Source organism: Mustela putorius, unplaced genomic scaffold (genome assembly GCF_011764305.1).
Source record: "Mustela putorius furo isolate JIRA1106 unplaced genomic scaffold, ASM1176430v1.1 tig00003853_pilon_pilon_pilon, whole genome shotgun sequence".
NCBI lineage: Eukaryota > Metazoa > Chordata > Mammalia > Carnivora > Mustelidae > Mustela > Mustela putorius.
In genome coordinates, this window is record NW_025422005.1 from 18,998,662 (window position 1) to 19,013,893 (window position 15,232).

Consider the following 15,232-nt stretch of genomic DNA (forward strand, 5'->3'; position numbering starts at 1 on the left):
GGGAGATGGTCTGGACCTGACAAGGAAAAAGAGAGTTGGAAGGTAATAATAATTAAAACACTATTATTTTTGATTGACGGCTTCCAAGTGGCTGGACATCTACTAAGAGCTTCATGGCACTATTTCATTCACGCCTCACATCAGTAGGTCATACTTATGCCCATTTTGCAGATAAGGAAACCGAGGCACAGACTGGCATATGGAGTTGCACCAAGTCCCACGACTAGCGTAGGCAGAGCTGAAAGTGGTCAACTTAACCCCAAATTCTGTGCTGTTTTTGATTGTTACCAGAGAGGGGACTTTTGGAAACCTGAGATTTTGAGGTTGGATGGAGAAAACCCTGCCAGAGACCAGTAATGTGATGCCCAACAGTCACACCCACCTTCAGTTTCTTGTTTGCCAAAGGCAGCGACCATGAAGAAATGCTCCTCGAGGGTCCCTCCATGTCCTCAGTGGCTGGATTCTTGGAGGAGCTCTTGCAGGGATGGATGACTGGCTGACGCAGGCCTGGGGGCGGTGATGCTGGAAAGGAAAGTACCCGCCATCTCCGCTTTCATTTCCGCATAGCTTGGGGCTTGCTTAAATGTTTCCTTGGTACATTGTGGATCGGATGCCCTCCACGTGTGTGTTGTTCTCTCCCCTGCCCCCATGACCTCCCCAGGAGGATGGGGGCAGCCCTGCCTCTTCCTGTGGATTTCCCCTCAGGCCTCCGTGGTGCCTGAGCACCCTCAGATGAGGGTGGGGAGGACAAAATCTGTTTTTCTTACAGCTTGAGATCTCTGTCACATGCTTCAGGGTCATCCTCAACAAAGAATCATCCCAAATCACAAGATCAAACTGGTAGGTACTTAACCCAGAGGCTAAAGACAGACCAGCTGTCAGAGGCAGGTCAATGGGGTCTTGGCTATGATGCAGTGCCCCAGGTGCAATGCCTACTGGGCCTGGCCCACATGCCATGGAAGGGGACCAGAGTGTTCTGGGCTCTCAACACTTAGGGCTCCAAGCATCTCTTCCACTGGCCTTGGGTCCAGACATCCGTTGTGGGCAGCTATGAGAGCTCTGAGCCACGGATGGCCTTTAGAGAGAAGGACTGCTCAAGGGGATATGGGACACCTAGAGGATCTGGAGGGGATTCTGCACTAATGATCCCAAAATAAAGTATGGAAAGCACTCCATGCACAGTGAGAAGCAATCGTCCCTCATTATAAGGTCTTTGAGAGCAGAGCAACTACAAAGAGGCCGCCCAGGCACCGGCAGATCTGAGTTCTGTCACCTTGAGTGGATTGCATAACCCCTGTGTCTCAGTTTGCTCAACTGTAAAACGAGAGTTGGGTCAAGTAATGGTATCTCCAGTCTTTTAAGCCCAAGAGTCTAGGATTCTAGGTGACTGTCTGCCCCCAACACTCTATGGGCTGAAAATCGATGGCACAGAGGTAGGAGTCCATTTGCCCAGCATGTGGCACATACTTGGCGCATGACAGACACTTGAAAAACACTGTTGCTAATATTTTCACAGTCAGGGCAATAATATGGGCTGGCATTTACTGAACGGTTACTATGAATAACCCCATGGTCTGTGTATCATTTATTGCTGCAGAACAGAATTTCCCCAAATGTAGCACCTTACAACGATAATAAACATTGATTATCTCAAGTAGTTTCTGTGGGTTGGGAATTCAAGGGCAGCTAAGCTGGGTGCTCCTGGCTCGGTGCGTCTAAGGACCTGGTAGTAAGGACGCTGGCTGGGGCTGCAGTGTGATTTATCTCAAGATCTGCCTGGAGTTGGAGGATCCACTTCCAAGATGGCTGACTCATGTGGTTGGCAAGTTGGCGAGAAGCCTCCATTCCTTAGCACGGGAACCTCTCCACAGGGTTGTTTGAGCATCCTCAGAGCATGGTGGCTGATTTCCCCAGACAGAGAGATCCAGAAGAGCAAACAGCCTATTATGACCTAGCCCCAGACACAACACACTATCATTTCCATCATATTCTACTGGTCAGGCAGACCAACCACAATGGAGTGTAGGAGGAGACCACACAGGGGCATGAATACCAAGAGACGAGAACTATTGGGAACCATCTTGGAGGCTATCGCGGTCTGCTTTTCGTGTTTTATAGCTATTAATTTATTTATTAATTCATGAAGTTGATACTATTATCATTCCCATGTTATAGAAAAGGAAACGGAGTCAGGGAGAGATTTAGGTAACTTGCCTAAGGTTATACTTCTAGGAAATGGCTTGGGGCATTGTTGTTGATTTAATACCCATGTCTTTCCAAAATTCGTATATTGAAGTGCAGACGCCCATTGTGATGGTATTTGGAGATGGGGCCTTTGGGCGATATGGATGAGTGCCCTTAGGGACACAAGGGAGGCTGCTCCCTATCTCTCTCCTCACACTCATGTCCGGAGGAAAGGCCATGTGAGCATGCAGCAAACTGGCAGCCATCTACAAGCCAAGAGAAGAGGCCTCCGAACGGAGCCCACCTTCACCACACCTCCTTCTAGCACCCCCAGAACTGTGAGAAATAAATCACTGTGTGTAAGTCCCTCAGCCCATGGTATTTTGTTATGGCAACCTGAGCAGACCAAAACAGGACTCGAACTCAGAGGCCTGGCTTCTCAGCCCTTGCTCTCAAACTTTCCCTCCCTCTACTGCCCAGTTAACACTGGCCATGACTTGCTCTGTTCCCTGCCTGGCCCCGGCGCTGTGCAGAGAGAGAGACTCTCCTCTGACAGTGGGGTCCGATGGCGCTGGGAAGACTGGCAAGGGGACTGGAGGAAGCCTCGTGGCAAACTCAAGGTCTAGGGCTCAGTGCTGGCCCAGATGTTCTGGCACTTGTATCCTCAGAGAGACAGTCCTGGGGGTCAGCTGCCCACCCAATCTGGCCCGCTGCTCCCCCTGACACAGCTTGAATCTGGGGTTTGCCACACACACCCTCGGGGCAATCCAGATCATAAACAGTAAGCGGGAGGAAAACAAACTATATTTAAACCAGCAGTTGCTCCATAAACAAAGCTAAAAGACAAGTGACGGTCGGGAACAGTAGAAACACTTGGGAACACCAAGTATCAATGCTCATAATACATTAAAGTTTTAGAAACAAGCGAAGGGTACAAAAAGGCAATTCACAAAACAGTAAGTGCCAATACCTCCTCCCCCAAAACAAAAACAAACAAGAGGCTTATCCTCACTAATTTTTAAAATCTCATTAAAACCACAATAAAATCTGATTTTTCCTCTATCAGATTGGCAAAAAACTCTTAAAGATTAATAATATACAAGTTTGGTGGGCATGAAGGGCAATGGACACTGGCACTACCCTTGACCTTGGGGGCGGGTGTACAGTTTTACAAAATCAAAATGTGGAGTATGTTCACATGTGACTCAGCAGTTATATTCTGAGGCATCTGTCTTATCCAAAAACTAGAAAGATAACAACCAAAAGATATATTTAGCTGTAGCTAGACAGAGAGATAGAAAACCAGCTATATAGATCCATTTAAATACAAAGATGTTTTTTGCAATCTGGCTTATAGTAGCAAAACTTTGGAAACAACCCAGCGTCCCTCAATGAAACAAATAAATAGTTTTCTGGTCATATAATGAAGACTGCACAGAGGCAACAGTGAACAATTATTGCCATGGGCAATGACGTAGATGAATCTCAAAGACTGTTGAGCAAAAGAACACATACATAATGGTTCTGTCTGTATAAAGTTCCAAAAGCCCAAACTAATCTAAGCTGGTAGAAATCAAGATTGTGCGGCCCTTGGTCTGGGGTGGGGAGGGTGGGGAGTGGTGGGGGGGGTGCGTAAGCCAGAAGCTAGGCTCTGGATGTGTTGGTCAAGGTCTGGTTCTTGATCTGCGTGGGTTATTCAAGCACACCCGCTTTGTGAGGGTGCTTTGAACTGTACCCTTCCCTTGTGGACTGTGCCCTTTTCTGAATGCATATTATACTGAAAGGAAAAGTTTATTTAAAAATAAAACAAAGCAGGGGCACCTGGGTGGCTCAGTCGGTTAAGTGACCGGCTCTTGATTTTGGCTCATGTCATGATCTCAGGGTTGTGAAATCGAGCCCGGTGTTGGGCTCTGCGCTAGGCATAGCGCCTGCTTAAGATTCTCTAGTGCCCCACCACCACCAACAAAAGATTCTCTTTCTCCCTTTCCCTCTGCCCCTCCCCCCCAAGAAAGCAAAACAAAAAACAAAGCATATTTGATGTATGCATATGTAAGCATTCCTCTAATTTAAAAAATGACATTGAGCTTTCTATAGTGAATACCAATATGAAAAGACGTTAACAATGTATTGTTAGCAACAAGCAGAAGAACAGATGCCATTTGTATGTACTCTGATTCTTTTTGGTTAAAATTATATATATGTTTACATAAATATACTTACATATGAGAAATATTGTACAGGCATAGAAATGGCTGGAAAGAGATCCCCCTGTTAAAAAGTCATTGTTCCTGTGACTTTTTAGGTTTTTAGGTCTCAAAGAGCAGAGGCTTCTTACTGAGGCTCTCTGAGGAGGCCCAGCAGGAAATCAGGGTTGGAGCTGAGTGACCTGGGCCCTCACCTCTGTCAGAGCTGGTCCCTGGCCAGCAGGCCAGAGAGGACTTAGAAGTAGGGTTTCTGGAAGCACAGTAAAAGGTGGGCAGCCTGGGACCCCTGGAACAGTCAGGTCAAGGCCTGGGATAAGGCATTTAAGAGCTCCTGCCGGGCAGGGGGAGGACAAGAGAACCAGCCCTGCCCAAGGGGCCCTAGTGGTGGTGCGGGAGGGGAAGAAAGGAGGGGACCCCATTTAATCATCACAGCCCTAGGAAGGATGTATGATTATCTCCATTTGTAGATCAGGACACCAAGGTTGAGTACCTTGCCAAAGGTCACACAGGTAGGAAATGGAATAGCCAGGCCCTAAACCCAGATCTGTCTGAACCTGGAGTTAGAGACTGTGCATGGGGCTGGGGAGGGAGGTGCCCAAGATAGCAGATATGAGCTGAGTGCTTTCAGCAAAGACTCAGAAACCCAGCCCACAGGTCTTAACAAAAGTGGGTCCTGTCTAGTACCTGCAGCCATGCCACCCATCTAGGGTCAGGGCTCAACCACTAAATCTGGCCCCAGGGGCTGCCGTGTTAATTCAGCCTTAATAACCTCCAGCTCTGGCTGCCAGCAGCCTAGAGGCTGGCTCCACCCAAAATAGATCCCAGGTGTGAGAGCGTGGTCAATCCACTGTGCCCCTGCCCACAGCCACCTGGTGAGGTCCCAATGCCCCTTCTACCCCCCTCATTCCTCTGCCCCTACTCTTGGGAAGAAACAAGGTTGGGGCAATGGGCAGTGGTAACTAGAACAGCCTAGGTCTTGGATTCAAGTCCCTGAAGAAGTCTGAGTCCAATGTCACCTGCCTAGTTGAGTAGCTTAGAAGAAGGTATTTACGGATTGCTGGGGGTAAGGGATGGGGGACAGCAGCCAGTGGTTAGGAGCCTTGTACGTAGTAGTTTTATTCAGTCCTTAGGACTGCAAGAGGTAGGTATTAGTATCTTCATTTTACAGATTAAAAAAAACTGAGGCTCAGAGGAGAAGCCATTTGCCCGAGGTCACCCACAGCTTTGGCTCTGGAACCAAGGAAGACCTAGATTTTGAGCCTGGTTCCGCTACTTGGTGGTCCTGGGCAAGTTACTTGACCTCTCTGAGCCTCAATTGCCTCATTTATAAAGATGATATAAATTAATATCCGACTTGTAAAATTATTGTAAGGCTTTTAAAAAGTAATGCTAAAATTTTTAAAAATAAAAAGTAATGTTAAAACTCTAAGCATGGTATTCAGTACAGAGAAGGTCCTCTGTCAACATTATGATGATGACCAATGCCAGGTTTCATTCTCCAAGAGTTCCACTACTCTAGGGCTAGGGAAAATTTTTAACCTTCCCAGATCAATCTGAGAGGTCTTCCTGAGAGAAGCAGCATTTCTGTCCCAGTTTACCCTGAGACCGTAAGTTCACTGGGCCTGAGTATGGCTGCGGTGGGGCTGGGGCTGGGGGTTTTTGGGAGAAGGTAGAACAGCTGAGGTAGAGAGAATTACCTCCGTGTGGTGTGTGGGGGTCAGGTCAGGTCTAAACATGGGCAGGCCACCAGACCTCGTTCTCGGAGGATGTCCCAACTGCCTGCTTGGGCACCTTGGATGATAAACAGGTTGTCACCCTCCGAGCCCCAAGTGAAACTGATAAATGCTGGCAGAGCTGAAGCGAAGAGTGGAAGCCCTTCTATAAATACTCCTGACTCGAGCTCAGTGTCCTGTTGAAAGAGCCGCTTGTGTTTATGACTCTGTCACCCTGGGGAGGCGTTCCAGCCCAGGGAGGAAAGTCTCGGCCCCCCTGAGGTCTTAGACCACCCAGTTTGCTCTCCGGGGGCAGATACGGGTCTGTGGCTTAGTGCCCAGTCCCTTTCTGGATTTGGGAAATAATTCACCTCTGAGCCTTCTTTTCTTTTTTTTTTTTTTTTAATTTAAAATTTATCTGTTTATTTTAGAGGGGGATGGGCAGAGGGAGAGGGAGAGAGAGAACCTCAAGCAGACTCCCTGCTGAACATGGAGCCCAACAACAGGGGGCTCAATTCCACGACCCCATGATCATGATCCAAGCTGAAACCAAGAGTCAGACACCCAATCAACTGAGCCACTCAGGGGCCCCCACCTCTGGCCCTTCTGTCACCTAGGAAATGAAACATGGGCTATTGGGCAGGATCATCTAGTGGTTGGGCACATAGGGTTTCGTTTTGTTTTTTAATTATTTATTTTTTGTTAATTTAAGTTCAATTAATTAACATACAGTGTATTAGTTTAAGAGGTGGAGGTCAGTGATTCACCAGTCTTATAGAATACCAAGTGCTCATTATATCACGTGCCCTCCTTAATGTCCATCACCCAGTTACCCCATCCCCCCACTCTCCTCCCCTTCAGCCACCTTCAGTTTGTTTCCTATGATTAAGAGTCTCTTATTGGGGGACGCCTGGGTGGCTCACTCAGTTAAGCGTCTGCCTTCAGCTCAGGTCTTGATCTGAGGGTCCTAAGATCGGGCCCCACATCAGGCTCTTTGCTCGGCCCGGAACCTGCTTCTCTCTCTCCCTCTGCCTGCTGCTTCACCTGCTGTGCTCTCCCTTTCTCCCTGTAAAAAAAAAGAAAAAGAAAAAGTCTCTTAGGGTTTATCTCTCTCTCTGACTTCTTCTTGTTTTATTTTTCCTTCTCTTCCCCTGTGATCCTCTGTTTTGTTTCTTAAATTCCACATATCAGTGAGCTCATATGATAATTGTCATTCTCTCTTACTTTGTTTAGCGTAATACCCACAAATTCCACCCATGTTGTTGCAAATGGCAAGATTTCATTTTTTTGATGATTGAGAAGTACTCCATTGTATATATATATACACCACATCTTCTTTATTCATTCATCTGTTGATGGACATCGGGGCTCTCTCCATAGTTCGGCTATTGTGGACATTGCTGCTACAACACTGGGGTGCAGGTGCCCCTTCGGATCACTACATTTGTATCTTTGGGGTGAATACATAGTAGTGCGATTGCTGGGTCGTAGGGTAGCTCTATTTTCAACTTTTTGATGAAACTCCATACTGTTTTCCAGAGTGGCTACACCAGGTTGCGTTCCCACCAACAGGGGCACACAAGTTTTTATGGTGCCAGAAAACCATGGGCTCAAGTCCCAGTTTCATCCCTCAACTAGCTATGTGACCTTAAACCAGTGACTTTACTTCTCTGCATCTCAGTTTCCTGAACTATAAAATGGGGATAGTAATGGAAATCCCTTCATAGATTTGTCGTGATGATGAGAAAAGAGGGTCTATAAGGCATTTAACATGGTAACCAGCATGCAGCAAACCTTCAGTTAATAGTAGGTATTATACTGGGGCACCTGGGGCTGCTGTTAGTTGAGTGCCTAACTCTTGGTTTCAGCTCAGGTGGTGATCTCAAGGTCACGAAATTGAACCCTCATCAGGCTCCATGCTCTGCATGGAGTCTGCTTGGGATTCTCTCTCCTTTCCCTCTACCCCTTTCTTCCCAATATACATAGATAAATCTTTTCATTTTAAAAAGTAGGTAGTAGGGGCACCTGGGTGGCTCAGTTGGTTAAGCGACCACCTTCAGCTCAGGTCATTATCCCAGAGTCCTGGGATCAAGCCCCGTGTGGTGGTCCCTGCTCAGCAGGGATCCTGCTTCTCCTTTTCCCACTCCCCATGCTTGTGTTCCCTCTCTCTCTGTGACTCTCTCTCTGTCAAATAAATAAGCATGTGGAAAAGCATGCATAAAATCTCAAAAAATGGAACAAACAGAATATTAAGCAGCCATTCTAAAATATCATTCTGAAAACTAAAGCCTGGAAAAGTAAAATAAAAAGGCAACCAAGATGATCACTATGACAGTTCATGTGCACACCTCATCCCAAATTTGCTAGACAGATAAAAATGGTCAGAAAAGAGAAACAATTGGTTTATTGAGTGGCATGACTGTGGGTGGCTTTTTAAATTTTTTCCTTTTTGAAAAATACCTTCTATTGTCACATCACTATTTATCTCATTTTTTTCTTTAAATCAAGAAAAAAGAAGCATCATTCCAGGCATCTCACACGGACCAAATAAGACGGTTCTCTGGTACCGTGAAGGCTAAGTGCATGAGATGGATATATCATCAGAGGGAATTGCTATGCAGTCTCAAGCAAGTTATACTCCCTCCCTGGACCACAATACTGAATACACAGGTTGCTACATTGTCTGGAACATCTGTCAAAGTGGGGTCTCTCCTAGATGAAGGCATTGGCCAAACCAAGCCACATGCTATTCATGTAACACACATTTATAAGACTACTTGTTTTTAATGGCAAGAAAAAAATGGAATCATTAATAAAAATTAGTCAGGAGAATGAGAAAACCAGTCACAGACAGGAAGAAATATTCGCAAAAGACATAGTTGATAAAGCCACTGGATGGCTCCTTGGGCTTCTGCCTTTGACTCAGGTCATGATCTCATGGTCTCAGGGTCCTGGGATGGAGCCCCGCATCGGGCTCTCTGTTCAGCAGGGAGCCTGCTTCCTCCTCTCTCTCTGCCTGCCTCTCTACCTACTTGTGATCTGTCTGTCAAATAAATAAGGAAAATCTTAAAAAAAAAAAAAAGACATTAAAAAAATAATAATAACTGTGGTCCACCATCTACCGAGAACTTTTAAAAGTCAACAATAAGAAAATGAACAACTTGATTAAAACCCAGGCAAAAGATCTGAAGAGCTCACTGAAGAAGATATCCAAATGGCAAATAAGCATGTGGAAAGATGCTCAATTTCATATGCCATCCGGGACTTGCAAGTTAAAGCCAAAATGAGAGACTGCAACATACTCGTCAGAGTGACCCAAATTCCAAACACCGACAACATCAATCGCGGGCAAGGATATAGAGCAACAGGAACTTTCATTCATTCTACGGGGAAAAGTAAAATGGCCTAGCCACTTTGGAATACGGTCTGACAGTTTCTTACAAAACTAAACATACTCTTACCATAAGATTCAACAATCGTACTCTTTGGTATTTGCTTAAATGACTTAAAAACTTAGGTCCATGTCGCTCTCACCATCAAGAACGACCAGGAGACACGAAGCAACAAGCTTGCGCCTTACCCGGATGTTTACCCCTATTTATATCCCCTCTCCTCCAATCAGCAGGCTGCACACGTGAAAGGGAGCGAGATCAACATTTAGCATGATAAAAGGCACGCAGTGTCCACGGGCTTCCTGTTCTGGGCATAGCCAATCATTTTTCAGGTGGTGCGCAAGTCCTCTGTTTAGCCGCAGGCGCAAGCGCCATGTTGCATATTATGTACGTAGCTGCCCCCGACAGGTCCACACAAAAAGCTGCATGTCGATGTCAGAGTAGCTTTACTCATCATTGCCAAAACTTGGAAGCAACCAAGATGTCCTTTGGTAAGTGAACGGGTTAATAAACTATGGTACAGCCATACACTGGAATAGTAACCTGCACAAAAATAGAGCTAGAGGGAGCGAGCTATCAAACCACATACAGACATGGTAAAAATTAAAAGGCATATTACTAACTGAAAGAAGCCAACGCTATATACCATATGATTCCAACCATATGCCATTCTGAAAAAGGAGTATGGAGACAGTAAAAAGTTCAGTGGTTGTCTGGGATTTGGGGGGAGGAAGAGATTAGTAGGTGAAGTATAGAATTTTTAGGACAGTGAAAATATTCTATATGATACTGTAATGGTAAGATACATGTTATATACATCTGTCAAAACTCATACACACCAAAAATGAACTCAGATGTAAGCTATGGGTTTCAGGCAATAGACATGTCAATGACAGTTCATTGATTGTCATAAATGTATCACACTGGCTTCATGCTGATGGCGGAGGATGCTGAGAGTGGGGGAAACAGAGGGTGTATAGGGACTGTCTGTACCTTCTGCTTAATTTTGCTGTGAACATAAAACTGCTCTAAAAAAAGGTTATTAATTTTCCAAAAATCAGTATAAGGAAACAAAGAAGACTTCATTGATCTAATCGTTAGCTCAGGTGGAGGAACGGGAAATTCCTCAAAGATCTTTGCTCCTTGAGGTCTGCCACCGCTCGCACAGGAAGGAACGAGAAGTCATGTAGAAGATGAAGGGACTGGGCTCCCGACATCTGCTCTTTCGCTGGACACTTAATGCGCACTCAGCCCCGTGATGACATGAATCATTTCAACTGTTCTTTCAACAGCTAAGAGAAAATGTTTCTATTACGTGAAAGGGTTGAAAATTATTATTTTTCCCAGAAAACAGCTAAGGATGTAGATTTTCCCTCATCACCCAACTCTGTCAGAGAGGCTGAGCTCTAAGCCAGTAGGGGAGATTGGGGGAGCCCTTGACCCCATCCACCGTCAGCATTCCACAGTTCCATGAGTGGGTCTGTCTCTTCCGGGGGCCCATTTGGGGGACCCTGCTCTCTCGATGCTAGATTCCTGGAAGGACAGCTCTGTGCCCTTAGGGGACTGAGTCTGACTGCCTGGAGCGCAGCTTCAGGCCGGAATTTCGCACCTTCCCAGACCCTAGACCACAGGTGGAGGATGTCTGGGGGATGGGTCAAGTCTGCCTGCAAGGCTAGGAAAGGTTGTTCCCACGGAGAGAGGGCTCCTTCTCTAACCCTCAGCCACCTGTTCCCCAGACCCACCCTCCCCACCGCTGCACCTCCTCTCCGGAATGCCAAATCCAAGAGCTGGTGGGGCCGGCAGGGTATTAATAACCGGAGTCTGACGTTTGTGCTGATTAGAAAGGCATTCCCTCCTGGCAGCCAAGACGTCTGAATACCTTTCAGCCCATCTCTCCAAGCCTTCCATGACCCTGAAGAGGAGGAGGGCCGCGGGGTAATAATAATAATAACAACCACCTTGGTTTGAATATCGCGCTGCCAAACCCATCACCAAACTTCGCCTTCAGTCCCTTCAGGTACTTTCGTCAGATTCCTATACAGAGACACTGAGGCTGATGAGAGAGAGGTCAAGTAACTTGCCCCAGGCCACACAGCAGGGGAGCTGCTGGGCAGGAACTCAAATCTGTCTGCCAGCAGTGGCGGAGCCAAGGACAGGTGTCCCGCTCAGGTGCCAGTAAACACTGTAGCCCAGTTTCCTTAACTTCCAGGAGCAGAGTGGACTGGTACAGTGGGGCGGGGCGGAGGGGTGGGGCGGGGAGCAGGGGTGAGTTTCCAGGAAGCCATCTTTTTGATGGACTGGAGGACCAGGCCTGTTGGCCCATGCCTCAAGACAGCCCCAAGGGGCAGGGCCAGTCTGGAAGAGGGGCCCTCCCCCCCCTTCTGGCATGGGGAGTCAGGTGACCGGAACATCCTCTCCAGCCCCGCCCCCACCCCCATGCACCCCCCCCCCCAAGAAAACTGGGCTCAGCTCACCCCTGAGCTCACCATTTCTGCTTCTGGTCTTCCAGATCGTTCTCACTTCTTCACACCTTTGAGGTGTTTGACTATTTGGGAGGGACAGGTTCCCAGGGAGAGGAAAGCAAAGAAGCCCGTTTGTCCAGGGACTCATAGTCACAAAGGTCTCGAGTCTGGGCTTTTGACATTAGCTTTCCAGGGGCAGTGTGGCATTGCGGTGGCTTAACCACTGGAGCCAGACTGCTGCTGGGCTTCCCTCCCAAGTCTGCCTACTTAGGACTGTGTAGCTTCAGTAAGGTTCTTGAACTGCTCTGTGCCTCAGTTTCCCCATCTGTAAAATAGGGATAAATAGTACCTACTTTATAGGGTTGTTGTGAAAATTAACTGAGTTAATAAATGTGAAGTGTGGGGGTGCCTGGGTGGCTCAGTGGGTTAAAGCCTCTGCCTTCGGCTTGGGTCATGATCCCAGGGTCCTGGGATGGAGCCCCGCATCAGGCTCTCTGCTCAGCTTCATCCTCTCTCTCTCTGCCTGCCTCTCTGCCTACTTGTGATCTCTATCTGTCAAATAAATAAATAAATAACCTTAAAAAAATTAAAAAAATAAATGTGAGGTGTACTTTTCTCTCAGCATAAAAGCCTGGCACAGTATAAACACTTAATCAGTGTTAGCACTCCATCATTTACTATTTCCAAACAAGTTCCATGCAGAATAACAGAAAGGAAAGGAGACATACATCAAGGAAATTTTTAAAAATCATCTCCCATATCCCGCCATTCAACACAACCACCGACACCATTTCACTGCGTTTCCTTCCAATTATTTTCTTGCCTGTCCTTTCTACAACTCTATAATTATGGAGTACTGAAAATTTTTGCAACCTTGTGACTTTTCTTTTCTTTTCCTTCTTTCTTTCTTTCTTTCTTTTTTTTTTTTTTCTTAAAGACATTACTTATTTCTTAGGGAGAGAGAGAGAGAGCCCGTGAGCAGAGAGAACAGCAGAGGGAAAGGGAGAAGCAGGCTCCCCATCGAGGAGGGAGCTGGATGTGGGGCTCAATCCCAGGACCCCAGGATCATGACCTGAGCCGAAGCCAGATGCTTAACTGACTGAGCCACCCAGGTGCCCTGGGACTTGTTTTACATTTAAGATTTTATCCTAAATATTTTCAACAATCATTCAGTAGGATTTTACTAAGGGTCTGCTTTGTGCTGTGCAGTAATCTGAGCTCTGGGCATACAGCAACCAGCAGGAGCACACAAACTCCTCCTCTCCAGGAACTTACATTCTAGTGGACGATGCTACATTGCCTTCAGAACCCGTGCTTTCGGGGCATCTGGGTGGCTCACTTGGTTGAGCATCTGCCTTCAGCTTAAGTCATGATCTCGGGGTCCTGGGATCAAACCCTGCATCAGGTTCCCTCCTCAGCAGAGAAACTGCTTCTCCCTCTCCCTCTGCCACTCTCTTGCTCACTCTCTCGCTTTCAAATAAATAAAATCTTAAAAAAAAAAAAAAGAATGTGTGTTTTTACATGGATGTCTCATCACATACAGTAGAGAACTCAAATAGGAAGCATGAAGTTCAATGAATTTTTACACATATCTTCATCCATGTAACCGCCACCCAGATGAAGATCCAGAACACTTCCATCCAGAAGATTCCCTCCCCTTCCCCATCAATAGCCACCCCACCTCTACATAGACTACTTTCACCTGTTTAAGAAGAGAATCCATTCTTTCTGAGAAGGCCGGTTTTCTAATGGCAGAACATTCGATATATTATTGGACACATATTTTGCATTTAGTTTCTCGCTGTTATCAATGGTGCTACAGGGAATGCCACAATTTTAATTATCTTCTTAGCCCAGACTCTGAAAAGCGGGATTGATTTTGGAAAGGGTTATTTAGTAAAGACGGACAGACTGCTTCCCTACAAGGTTGTACAGCTCCATCAGCAGTAGGAAGAGCAAGGCACACGGCGCTGGCGGAGTCCCGCTTCTCTCCTGCCTTCTCGGCTTGACTCACCTAGAGTTTTAGCTAGAATTCTCAGCTTATGATACGGAAGGGTGTCTTCACGACAAGTCTAAATGGCATGAGAAGGACTCACAGGACAGGATCTCTCTTGGTCCTGAGTTTGGGACTGAGCTTTACAATGTCAGAACCCCAGCTTCTCACAGCACACTAAAAAGGGATTCAGGAGATTCTTTTTTTTTTTGAGCTTGAACTCAGACCCTGAGATCAGGACCTGAGCTGAGATGAAGAATTAGACCCTTAACCGACTGAACCACCCAGGTGCTCCAGGGATTCATCTTTCATTGGTGGATTAACAAGAACCAAGAACCAGAGTCGGATTCAATCATTAAAGCAGCTATCACTCTAGGAATTTACAAAGATACATGGAACAGTCAAGGAAACCAGAATATGCATGCCATCCCTCTGATAGATGGCCACAGAGAAAGCCAAATTACAAGGAAGTTCCTTGGTGGCTGAGTCTATGTTCCCAGAAGGCAGAGCTGGTGAGACTGAGCTGTGAAAACAGGACACTTCATCTGCAGCTCAATGGACTTCCTCAGATCAGAGTCCTTAAGGAAAAGTGAGGTCAGCCCAGCATTCCTTGATGCCTCCTCCTTCCCATGGCAAACTTCCAAAGCCCAGATCCCATGCGATCTCCCACTTGCCCTTAGATCTACTTCTCCCCTCTTTCCTGGTCACAGTCTGGACCACACCACCACCTTCACCTCTGTCCTAGACCTCTGCAGCCTTTTCTACCCTTGGCCCAAACTTCATCTGCCAATTCAGTGATCCTCTATTTTTTTTTTTTTAAAGTAAGCTCCACACCCAGCATGGGGCTGGAACTCCGAGAGTCACACACTCCACCAACTGAGCCAACCAGGTGCCCACCTAAGCAATCTTTTATTCTTTTAACAATTTTTAAAAGGATTTTGTTTATTTATTTGAGACGAAGAGATGCAGAGAGAGAGAGAGCTTGAGCAGGGGGAGAGGGAGAAGCAGACTCCCTGCTGAGCTGGGAAGCTGAGGGCGGGGAGGTGGGGGGGGGCTCAATCCCAGGACCTTGGGGTCATGACCCGGGCTGAAGGCAGATGCTTAACCATCTGAACCATCCAGGTGCCCCTAAGTGATCTTTTAAACTGGAAATCTGTTATAGACATTGGGGAGGGTATGTGCTATGGTGAGTGCTGTGAATTGTGTAAGACATGATTCACAGACCTGGACCCCTGAAACAAATAATACATTATATGTTAATAAAAATAAAAAAAAGACGAGGGGT